Source organism: Myotis lucifugus, unplaced genomic scaffold, assembly GCF_000147115.1.
Source record: "Myotis lucifugus unplaced genomic scaffold, Myoluc2.0 scaffold_30, whole genome shotgun sequence".
NCBI lineage: Eukaryota > Metazoa > Chordata > Mammalia > Chiroptera > Vespertilionidae > Myotis > Myotis lucifugus.
In genome coordinates, this window is record NW_005871078.1 from 6254017 (window position 1) to 6267349 (window position 13333).

The 13333-nt window shown below is 40.7% G+C and overlaps 1 pseudogene; it reads right to left on the bottom strand.

Moving 5' to 3' along the window:
• Positions 1 to 11556: 11556 nt before the first annotated feature.
• LOC102436133 lies at positions 11557 to 12945 on the bottom strand (annotated as a pseudogene).
• Positions 12946 to 13333: the final 388 nt, after the last annotated feature.

Sequence of the window (13333 nt, forward strand, 5' to 3'; positions counted from 1 at the left end):
ATGAACCAGGAGGTCACGGTTTGATTCTCAGTCAGGGCACAAGCCCAGGATGGGGGCTCGATCTCAGTGTGAAGTGTCCTGGAAGCAGCCAATTGGTGATTCTCTCTCATCATTGATGTTTCTATATCTCTCTCCCTTCCTCTCTGAAATCAATAAAATTATATTTTTAAAAAATCTTTATAACAAATTTATTTGGCTATATGTTGATAATTCTCAAAGCTGAGTGATAGAGCTAGAGGTCATATTCTCCTCTATATTGCATTAAGTTTGAAATTTTCCATAAGAAGTTAAATAAAATTGTTTATTTGGTGCATTCTTTACCATAAAATGTTATATTGCTTTTGGCTATTAAGAGTCACATGTTTCCATAGGAGAACATGGACTGGAATGCAAAGCAAGGAGAATGCACAAATGAAATTATGCACCCACCATGTGATCACTGGAGCTCTCTACTTTTTGCTTCAGGATCTCAACCTCCAAAGAATAGTAAACATAACCAATCCAGTCAGTTGTATTACTTTGCAGTGTGACTATACCTCACAAACTGATACACCTGCACCTGTATTGATAACTTCTTCAGCAGTTTCCCACTTTTGATTCACCAAAATTCCATTCTTAGACAACTGAAAGCATTTACTTGCTTTTGGATTCAATGTTATCTGCCCACCCACAGGTGCAACAGTGATCTCAAGATTAAAAACAGAAAGGAATGGGAATAGTGTCTGGTATGTATTAAGACTCAGAATTCCACAAGAAGTTCCATGTACCACAGGGAGCGATATCAAATGCTTTTCCTATAAAACTATTCCCCAAATCACTAAGAAAAAAAAAATAGTGGAATAGGATGGCTTCCCAGAAATGTTATGTCAAGACAGACTTAAGAATAGACAATATAAAGAACGAATTTAAATGAACTTTAAAGTCAGCATGCTTTTCAATCAATTAGAACTTTAGAGATCAAAAGCTGTTCAGACTGCCGACATTTACACAGCTTCCTCCAAAATACATAAGTGCACATAAAAAAGGAACATCCAGGAAACTCCATTTTCCAACAAACTGGCTTGTTTGTGAAGAAGAATGTCCAAAGGATGTAGTTCAGGAAGGTAAGAAATCCTGTGATTGTTATCATTACATCAGCATGACCTTAATCAGTAACTTTCTCCTCATGCACATGTGAAAGAAAACAAAAACAGACATCTTTCTAAGGAATACCACGAATACCAAAGGAAATTAAAACACCCATGGTAATGTCTTTATATAATTTTAAAATCAGAAAAGTCACAAAATTGTGCAATATTCTAATTTACATTGCAATGGAAATGAGAATTATAGGTAGATTTTAGGTGGAATTTTAAAGCCAGTTCTAATCTCTTTGCATTTTATGCTGCTATACAAACATATGGCTTTACTATGAATGCCTAAAATACATCATCATATATAACATTTATGTAACATACTGAAAACTGTCCAATAATAGATATATTTAAGTATTGATATGAGAATCAAAATATCCACATGTAAAATATATTAGTTTTTATTGTAAAAGATACCTGGTTAGATGCGGGGTGGTGTGGGGGAGTCTAACAACAAAAAAAGCAATTTAAGATTGAGAGAGTACAGGAAAGCTATCAGTTATCCCTTCATGAAACTTTACCCAAAGTATAAATGAAGTAAACCAGTCCTTTCATAGTTGCCACACTCAAAACTAGAACCAAACTCAGCCCATCAGGAGGGTGTCTGCATGTGGGGTCAGCCTGGCACAGTAGGTATCAGAACCCAAGTGGTGTGAGGACACCTGCACAGAGGGAGAGGCGGCAGCAACAATGGGAGATTAGTTATGTACAGCAGGATTGACCAAATAAATAAATACAGGGGTGGGGGTGGGCAAAAGTAGGTTTACAGCCCTGGCCAGGTTGCTCAATTGGTTGGAGAGTCATACCATGCACCAAAAGATTAAGGGTTTGATTCCTGGGCAGGAGACATACCTAGGTTGTGGATTCGATCCCCTGGTTGGGGTGCATACGGGAGGCAAGAGATTACATCAATGTTGCTCTCTCTCCCTACCTCTCGCTCTGAAAATCAATAAAACATATCCTCGGGTGAAGATTTTTTTAAAAAGTAGGTTTACAGTTGTGAGTACACGAAGTCTGCACAGAGTTAATAAAGCTATTGTAATAATCGTAACCTGCATTTTCCACATGAACAACTGTAAACCTACTTTTGCTTGCCCCTGTATATTAGGGATAATAGAAGCCGGGTTTCTCACTTTCAGGAAAGGAAGTTGCAAATATGGCAAGGGCAAAAATTGGAATGCTGTGGTGTCAGATTAGAACTGGATATATCTGTATGAAAGACTCTGTATGATTTTTAGATACATAGGCAAAGTGTAAGTGTGTATAGATACATATGTGTTACTGGAGAGCCAGCCAAGTCAAAGGGAGCTGGCTCTTCCCTTCTTGGCTCTTGTCAGCTATGGAGAAAGAATTCAGATGACTGACAGAAAGCAGTGTTGAAACAAAGCAAGCGACTGCCATCTCACCCAGTTATCCCACTTCTAGGAATATATCCTAAGAAACCCGAAACACCAATCAGAAAGAATGTATGCACCCCGGTGTTCATAGCAGTGCAATTTACAGTAGCTAAGATCTGGAAACAGCTCAAGTGCCCATCAGCAGATGAGTGGATAAAAAAGCTGTGGTACATTTACAACATGGAATACTATGCAGCAGTAAAAAAAAAAAAAAAAAAAGAAAGAAGGATCTCTTATCCTTTGAGACAGCATAGAGGGACCTAAAGAGTATTATGCTAAGTGAAATAAGCCAGAGAAAGACAAGTATCGCATGATCTCACTCATATGTGGAATCTAATGAACAAAATAGATCCAGAGACATAGGAGCATGGAACAGATTGTCGAATCTCAGAGGAAAGGCTAGGGTAGTTGAGTGGTGTTAAGAGATCAACTAAAGAACTTGTATGCATATACACATAACCCATGACACAGACAATAGGGTGGTGAAGGCCTGGGGTGGAGGGTAGGGTCTGGCTAGAAGGGGTCAATGGGGCCGGGGAGACATATGTAATACTTTCAACAATAAAGAAAGCAAAACAAACAAATTTATTAATAATACACTTGGCATAAAGCACAAGTGGACAACTCAGTTTATCTGAAGTGTCCCACCTGGTGGGGGTTCAAAGATTTTATACTTTTCCCCCCTATAGGTTTCAAGCTTCCCCTGCCAAACAGACTACATTTCAAGGTCCCCCTTATACATTGTTGTGGCTTTTCCCAGAGTTTATGAGAACATCTGGTGATTTTATCTTGGCAAGTCCCAAGACTGCTGACTTCTTTGTTCAGTGGGTGAGATAAATTCCCTCCCTCACCCTTCCCCGCCTCCTGCCCTAACAGCTATCTTTCTTGCCTAACATCCCCCCTTCTCAAGTGATACCATCAAATGCTTTCGGGGTCTTGTTATTTGTCCATCAGGCTTCATTTGACCCACCTCTAAATCCCGCCTTCAGGGCCCCAGTCAGGGCCTCTTCCCCTGTGGACTCTTCCTTGTTGCCCCCGCTGTAGGTCTTTAGCAACCGTGTACATGCTGGGAACATCACTTCCCAGCTTGTATCACAAGCATTGATGTCTCTCCTGAGGGCAGGAGCAGGCCTCACACCACCTAGGCCAAAGAGTGCATGTAGACACACTGCCCATAGGCATGGTTTGTTTGATCCACAAAACAAAGTAACATTTTTTTCATTAGTTGTAACCACTGAGAAATTTTACAATGAATTCCAGTCTTTAGGCTTCTCTAGAAAAACTAGAAGTTACACAGGCAGGATGTCCTTACCAGAGCTATTTTGAATCTGTTTTAACCAAGAAATGTTAGACTCTTGGAAATAATATGTATCTTATTCACAACTCATAGTATCAATGTATGCCTCATTCTCAAAAAATGATTGCTTACATGGGATGTGTAAGTTCAGTCCCAAAAAACCAATGCATTAAGACCTACTGATGAAATGTAACGAATACATTTTCTGACTGCCTATTTCAGCACCCACAGAAATAACAGATTTTTTTTTCAATTATAGTTGACATTAAATATTATATTAGTTTCAGGTGTAGAGAATAGTGGTTAGACATGTAGATAACTTACGAAGTGATCCCCCATAAGTCTGGCACCATACATAGCTGTTACAATATTATTGACTTATTCCATATGCTGTACTTTACATCCCTGTGACTATTTTGTTACTGCCAATCTGTAGTTCTTAATCCCTTCACCTTTTTCACCCAGACCCCTAGTACCCCTCCCCTCTAGAAACCATCAATTTGTTCTCTGTATCTATGAGTCCAGAAACAACAGATTTTATTCAATAATTCTACCATGAGTTGTTTCCTGCAGTCCTACCCATATAAAAAGCCATTATACTCGAGGCAAACCCGGTTTGCAACCTAATCATTCCTAAGCAATGGTCAGAGGGTAAGAATTATGTAAGCCAAAGTCACATTTCCTAAATCCCTATTTTACACCACAGAAATAGCAAAAGAAAATGAAAAAAAAAGAGAGAGAGAGAAAACCTTGATATAGGCTTTTTCAGTATTTACTTACTTTCAAAGAGCCATATTATGAATATTGCACATCTCATTATGGCAAGTGCAAGCCTTCCTATCTTTCAAAGGACCTTTGAGCCATCTTCACACTTCATTGGCTGCATATTTTTTCAAGGCCAATTTACAAACACACACAAAAGTCTTCAACTGGTAAATGTTAGATTTGCATGGGAACCTACCCATCAATGGACCTTCTATCTCAATTTTCTAATAAACTTTTGTGATATTCCAATAAGTCAACCAAATCTATTTACATTATCAATCACCGTTTCAAATATATGTCACACAATTTGGTAGAAAGCATTTAAACGGTTACAAATTTAGGACAGGGTATCGTAAAAGTTGCCCAAAACTTTCTGCTGAATTCGGAAGGAATGCTACCCGTTCTCTGTTTGATCCTCACCTCAGGTCTTACCTTGATACAATTAAGCACTTTTGAAGAGAGAAAATTCCTGTCAAAAATCTTTGCCTAACTTGAAGTTCTATCGAACTATATAGAAACAATCCAAAGTTTTTCCATCTCAGAAACCAGCCTGCCTGTTTAAATGGGGACATTGTATAGTATCTGAACTATATCTCAATAAAGCTGTTTTGTGTGTGTTTTTAAGTCCGCGTGTCAACTTTGTTTTAAACTACGATTTATTACTTTAGTTTGGTGTTAAGCCCTTTCAAATAAGCCCTGTTCCTTTTCCAACACTGTTAGCATAATATAAAAAATTGAACTTGAAGGTTGTATCATTAACTTTCATCCCAGTTTTTTTTATGACTACCAGTACTAAGTTCTCCTAGAATAAGGTTTTCTTCAGTCATGACAAGCAAACACTTTGAGAAATGGGACAACTTACAAAAAAGGATGGAGCTCTGAAAATACAGCTTTTGCTTGAGGGATAGCTGAGGAAAGGAATGCAATGAGCCACTGTGACCAGATCCCAGCGTTGCCAGTTCAATGAACTTTGCTTAACTAGGAAGGGCAGAGGAATTCACCATAAAACATATCATAAACCAGATGGCTACTAGCCAACTGCTCATAAATTAGAAAATTCCTTTAGGTGATCCAAAGAACTGATCCAGAGGTTTCATTTATGCTACTGGAAGTAGGCAGAGACAATAGTTGGAGATATGTCTGGGTGATTTACACCTTTATCTTACCAAAAAGCAACAGTTTCAAGTACATTCACTCTCCTCTCTGTCCTTAGAAATAAATTTTAAAAAATCTACCTAGACTAACAGGCTACTACCATAACCAGGAAGCCAGGTGCACACACCCAAGGAATAAAGGAATGAGAGTGTTCTGCTAGACATGAGTTCTCACACAGGCAAGGAGCACTATATGTTGACTCTCAAGAAATCTTTGGCAATGCCTGGAACTACTGGTATTTAGGGAGGAGAGGCTGGGGCACTGCTGAACATCCTACAGCTAATACATTTACATCCTTTAATTTTTCATGACTCAGATTCTATTTTTTTTTAAATAGGATTCCTTTAAATAAGTTTCCTTGGTACTTTTGAGAAACGATTGAATTGAAAAGTGCTTTTAACTATAACTCTAAAAATGTATCTGTTTTATGTAACAGGTATCCTTTCATTATAACTAGCTATTCACATCACTTTTAATTTTTTTTAAGACAAAGTTACATTTAAAAAAATCTCTATCATGGGTGGGATGTAAGGGGGGAAAACCTTCAGGAAAGAAAAGGGATTAGCTATCTGATATGTTTAACCTGACCTACATAACAACTTGAGCCTTTCCCTTTCTTTTCTAAGTTTCCTCACACACTCCAGCTCTTTCCAGCTCTTTTCATTAATACTACACTCTAAAACTTTCTGTCTACACTTTTAAAACGGAAGAGAACCTTAAGCCTCGTTAATTTACTCTGTGTTAGCTTGCATTAGATCTTGCTTAGCCACAAAAAAAGTTAGTTACCCTATGACTAAAAAGTGAGGCTCAGGTGAGCAGTAACAGTTTGAATACAAATAACTCTTTATAGCTGGAATATTTAAAATAGTTTCCCCTCTTCCTGGTAAATTCACACACATGAAAATAATTCTAATTCTTAGGCTAAATTCATTTCTTAGCTACTGTGAAACGGTCTGGCCTTTATGAAGAAGAAAGCTTTAATCACACTGTAGTCTTCAGGAAGGTCATTTCGTTTATGTGAATTAGTATTTTTATGCATCTGGGCCCACTCTGGGTTCTTTATGGGTGTAATTAACTTACTCGCCTTCTCAGTGCCTTATGCTAGGAAAATGGGAACAACTTGAAACTGTTGAAGATAACTGACATGTAGAATATGATTAACTTGTGAACAGGGTTCAAATTTATGCTAATTCAAAAATCTACACAATGTGACGAGGCACCACATGGTGCTTTGACAGAATTTTGTCTGTGTACTGCATATAAGTCATGGAGTAGCGAATAAGATTTTTAAAAAACAAATATAATGGTGAATGACAGAAAATTTTTGTTCTGAGGAGAGCTGCTTCACTTCTTGAAAGTGTGGTAAAAGTGGTTAAGAGACCCGGCTCAGAATCAGTCAGGCCAGGTTAAAACCCTGCCTCTACGACTTTACAGCTTGGGGGGAGTTGAGTCTCATGACCCCCCTAAGTCGGTTTCTTTATAAAATCAGGATAATGGAAGTATGTGGTAAGGTTCTGAAGGATTAAGTAATGCATGTAAAGCTTGGTACATTTACATATTCAGTACTCAGTAATGCTAGCGACAAATGTTATTTACACACACACACACACACACACACACACACACACACACACGTTTGTGTGTATTTTAACTGGTAATTGGAATTGACCTGAGCCCTTTTGAAGATAGATAATAAAACTAACGTACTAAAACTTTTAGACAGATGCCTGTGTACTCATTTGAGTAGAACCAGCAGTTTTCACATTCTCAGATGTTTGCATTTGCTCCAAAAACCGTGTAAAGAGAACTTAAAATTATTTTTTTTAAAATTTTTCAATAAGTCTACATTCAATATTATTTTGTATTAGTTTCAGGTGTATAGCATAGTGGTCAGACAATCACCTACTTTACAAAATATTCCCTCTGATAGTTCCAGTACCCACCGGGCACCATACATAGTTATTACAATATTGTTGACTATATTCTCTATGCTGTACTTTGTTATTATTTTTAAATGTTTTTATTGATTTTAGAGAGAGAGGAAGGGACAGTGAGGAACATCAATTGGCTGCCTCCTGCATGCCCCCTCCTGGGGGTCAAGCCCACAACACGGGCATGTGACCTGATGGGGAATTGAACCGTGACCTCTGGTGCATGGGACTACGCTCAACAGACTGAGCCATGCCAGCCCACCAGGCCCCTATGCTGTACTTTATATCACCGTGACTATTCTGTAACTACAAATCTACACTTCTCAATGCCTTAACCTTTATCACCCAGTCTCACAACACCCCACCTCCCTGGCAACCATCAGTCTCTTCTCTGTATCTTTGAGTCTATTTCTGTTTTGTTCATTTATATTGTTCTTTAGATTCCACATATGAAATCATATAGTATTTTTCTTTTTTTAACTGACTTATTTCACTTAGCATAATACGCTCTAGATTCATCCATGGCAAAGTGAACTTATATTAATATGTTGTATAAATTCCCTGTTAGCCTTTTGGACATATTGTATGTGACCAGTGTCTTTATTTTCAGAGAAAGCGAGATACCTTTTACTCTTTTGGATGTTTTGCATTTCACCAGGTCTCTTCATTTTCAGCAAAAGTGAGATATCTTTTCTAAACACACAATTCTACTGTTGCACATCATTTCACTGTATCATCTACATATCACATACATGTTCCTTTCCATGGTGAAAATGACTTTTTTCAGGGTGTTACTGCTCTCCAGTGATGCAGGTAGGACTATGCAGCAGTGGTCCTTGGGGCATTTCTTCTCATCTTGGAAGACATCAAATTCTCACTTTCTTTATAGAAATGGCTTGGAAATACATAATATCTAATAACACTGGGGTAACAGTAGTAACCATTAGGACATCAGACCAAGTTGAAAAGGAAAAAAGTTATCTGCTCTTAAAATAATGTTGAAAACTCTGTACTTTACTCATGTTAGCCTTCACTTAGCAAACTCCTTAAGCTTGCTTTTAATTTTTCCATTGCTCACAGCAGATAAACAGCCACAGATTAGGAAAGAAATTAGAGGGGCTCTGGAGGGAAGGAGTTACAAGAGTGTGTAGCTTTTAGATATTAACAGGAATTGTCTAACAACCTGACATGATAAATAGAAAAAAAATATGACATCACCCATTTCAGTAATGAACATTTACAAGTACATCCTTGTCATAAAAAATGTTTATGCCCTGCAAGTGTGCCTCAGTGGTTGAGTGTCGACCTATAAACCAGGAGGTCACAGTTCAATTCCCAGTCACAGCACATGCCCAAGTTGTGGGCTCGATCCCCAGGAGGGGGCATACAGGAAGCAACCAATCAATGATTCTCTCTCATCATTGATGTCTCTATCTTTCTCTCCATCTTCCTTCTTCTCTCTAAAATAAATAAAAACAGGAAGATGGAGGGAAGAGCAGCGAGTGGTGGATGGTGTAGAGGTTCAAGTCCTGCTTGGGGCTACTCCATCACCTCGAAATGGGAATAACAATACCAACAAGGACAAATTATAATAAAAATACCTTTGCTTCCCCCTAAAAAAATAAAATAAAAATAAAATAAATAAAAACATATTTTTTTAAAAAAAGATAAAGGGTCTTAAAGTTCTCTACAAATGAAAGTGGTTGGTAAACAAAGGATTTTCTTTAACTATTGACACTAATTATGATGGTTAAGATGACCATCAACAAGACTGGTTAGTATAGGCTTTCTCAGATTGGCATTATTAACATTTTGGGCTGGATAATACTTTGTTGTAGAGGCTGTTCTGTGCATTGTAGGATGTTTAACAGCACTCGAACCTCTCCTCCTCTCTAGATACCAGTAGCTCCAGACATTGCCAAATATTCCTTAAGAGTCATGCCTAGGCTGAGAACCACTGGTTGTGTTAAATGTACTTACCGAACTGGCATAAAATATGCACTTTGAAAATGTAGCACTCAACATAGGATTTCATTCACTCACTCAGTCAGAATTTCACAAACACCTAATATGAGCCAGGAACTCTTCTGGGTGTTGAAGAAATAGTGGGGAACAAGACAGGTATAGTCCTGCTCTCATGACACTAACATAAAGGTTCATCTTCCTGTTAAAGTGATTCAACAAATCACTACAAGAGGTGATGAAGAAAGAGTCCCTGTATACACAGCTCTCAACTTGATGAACTTGGTGAACTGAAGGCCTCATGCCAACTCATTTCTCTATTCTTAAATAAGTTTGATCCCACGCTCTGCCTCCACCTGTTCCTGTCAAGATAGCAGCCCACGGTGACCCAGTTGCTGTAGCCACTAGTGCAAAGGGCCAGGCCTGCCACCCTTCTTCTAAGGTCTGTGCAATGCTCACTTTCACCACCCACCACAATCACCTTCCTCCCTGTCCCCGAAACAAGCTGTCCAGACCAAGTTCTCAGGCCTAGAGTCCTGTGGCCTAAGTCCGGCAGTCTCCACACTGGGAATCTTGATTGTACCCTTCCTTTGCACAAGAGAATGCAGCAGGCAAAGCCCTGGCTCTCATGGGGTTTAGTGTACTGGGGTGGGGGTGGAGGTGGGGGACAAAAAATAAGATTAAAAAATACAGAGTTAGTGCCCTAGTTGGTTTGGCTCAATGTTGGCCTGTGAACTGAAGGGTCCCAGGTTCAATTCTGGTCAAGGGCACATGCCCGGGTTGTGGGCTTGATCCCCAGTTGGGGGTGTGCAGGAGGCAGCTAATCAATGATTATCTCTAATCACTGATGTTTCTCTCTCTCCCTCCCTCTCCCTCTCCTTCTCCCTCTCCCTCTCCCTCTCCCTTCCTTTCTGGAATCAATAAAAATATTTTTTTAAAAAGAGTAACATAGTGGTAAGTGTTATAGTGAAAAATAAAACATAGTAAGCAGTAGAGGAGTGGGGCTTCCAATTTTAAATAAGGTGGCCAGGAACGGACCTCAGTGAGAAGGTGCATTGAAGTAAAGACCTAAGGCAGATTAACTCAATACTTTTTAAACACTGAAAGTAAGGTTTCAAGTGCCTGAAATTTTGTATTAGTCAAGCCTTTCAGGTCTACAATAAAAAGTGGTGTCACTTAACACATGAGCAAAGATAAAATATTAGAAAAAAATATAATAAAAAAAAATTCTTTTCTTTTCTAAAAATTTTATTTATCGGTTTAGAGTGAGGGAGAGAGAAACAGTGATTTGTTGTTCCACTTATTTATGCATTTATCGGTTGATTCTTTTTCTTTTTTTAAAATATATATTTTATTGATTTTTTACAGAGAGGAAGGGAGAGGGATAGAGAGTTAGAAACATCGATGAGAGAGAAAAATCAACCATCTGCCTCCTGCACACTCTCTACTACTGGGGATGTGCCTGCAACCAAGGTACATGCCCTTGACCGGAATCAAACCTGGGACCATTGAGTCTGCAGGCCGACACTCTATCCATTGAGCCAAACCGGTTAGGGCTATCGGTTGGTTCTTGTATGTGCCCTCACTAGGGATCGGACCCACAACCTTGGCGCGTCAGGATGACGCTCTAACCAACTGAACTACCCAACCAATGCAGAAATTATTTTCTTTTCTTTTTTTTTTTTTTAAATATATTTTATTGAGTTTTTACAGAGAGGAAGGGAGAGAGATAGAAAGTTAGAGACATCGATGAGAGAGAAACATCGATCAGCTGCCTCCTGCACACCTCCTACTGGGGACGTGCCCGCAACCCAGGCACATGCCCTTGACCGGAATCGAACCTGGGACCCTTCAGTCCGCAGGCCGACGCTCTATCCACTGAGCCAAACCGGTTTCGGCAGAAATTATTTTCTTAATCTATTTTGGGGGGGGATATTTTTTAACAAAAGGAAGTAAGCAGATATAAACTATTAAACATTTCCAAAAGTCCATAACAAAGCCTTTTGCCACCCCCCCCCCCCAACTTGGGCCATAAAATAACATTGACAGGTCAGAGGAAGAACCAGAGGTAAAGGTCCCTCCCCTCTCATGCCCCTACCAGGAGCATCCATTGCCCTGCTGAAAGAAGAAAGCCTGGGAGGCTGCTGGGCTCAGGTTGCTGTAGTAGGCATCCTGGCCCTGGAGCAGGCTGCCTTGGTGGTGATCTCCTGCTGCAGCCCCATCTTGATGCCATGAGATTCTGGTACTCCAAGTTCTGCCACTCAGTGTCAGCACTAGTGTCACACAGCTGGACTTGATACTGCTGATCAGTGCCAACTGGGCTCAAAAGCGAGCCTCCGGTCCTGCCAGTGTGTCTTCCAGGGCTGCTTTATGCTGAGCTGAGACTGCAGCTTGATCTTCAGACCAAGGAGGGTGAGGTGCAGGTCAGTGACCTCCATTTTGCTAATCTGCAGTTGTTCCGTGTGGCCAGCGACCTCCCGGTTCAGCTCCTCGGTCTGGCTGGAAGGATGCTGAAGTCTGGTTCACCAGCCAGACTGAGGAATTTGGACAACCTCATACTGCTTCTCATGTCATTCAGGATCCTGGCCAGGTCGTGGAATCCACCTCCACACAGACCTGGCCGCCCACCTGGCCCCTCAAAGCACTGATCTCCTCCTCATGGTTCTGCTTCAGGTAGGCCAGTTCTTCCTTCAGGCCTTCAATCTGCATCTCCAGATCAGCTCTAGAAAGGGTCAGCTTGTCCAGGCTTGCCCAGGCCATTGATGTCAGCCTCCACGTTCAGGCACAGGCAGGGCCTGCTCTGTCTCAAAATTTGGTTCGGAAGTCATCCTCGGCCAGACGGGCATTGCCGACGACCCACAGGACAATCTTGGAGTTCTCAATGGTGGCACCAAGAATCTTGTCCCATGGCACCTCCATGGTCTGGTAGTAGTGGTGGGCCTGGGCCCCTGCTTCTGGTACCAGTTACGGATCTTCATCTCCAGGTCACAATTGGCTGCTTCCGGAGCACGCACTTTCTCCAGGTAGGAGGCCAGGCAGTGGTTGAGGTTCTGCCTGGCCACCTTCTCATTGCCCACCAGAAGCCTATCGGACCCAGCCAGGGTGCCCACATATCCACCTCCCTAGCTCCCAGAGACAGATGAGGACACGAAGCAAGTGGAGGACACCAATACACCATGGCCGCCCAAGCACCTGTGGCTGCTGGGCACACAGTAGGCACCTCCAGCTCCGAAGTGCATGGTGCCACCACCCAGGCCCATGAAGGACGAGGAGGCTCATGACTGGCGATAGCTGGAGGAAGTCATAGCGAAAGAGGACTCAGAGACCCTAGTTGCAGGAACTGTGGTCGGCAGGAGTCACAAAGCCTGTTTTCTGAATGAGTCACTATAACATTTGTAGGAACTAATTGTGAGACCCAAAGCAAGGAATCAAAATAAAAATCCTCTTCCAGATGAAAAAATATAAATTGCAGGGGGACCCAGGAATCTAGGCTAGAAATGGGCAATTAACAAAAAAATCCGGTGGAATGAATATTCTGAAAGAAGGGCAGTTAGTGCATCAGTGATGCATGCCATTGCCAATTTAGTTTTCCTTAAGTTTACAGAAATGAGTCACCATCAGGACTGTAAGTAAGAGGAGCACCTTTCCCACCCCTGCCAGCTCATCAGGGAGCTTTCATGACATTATATGATG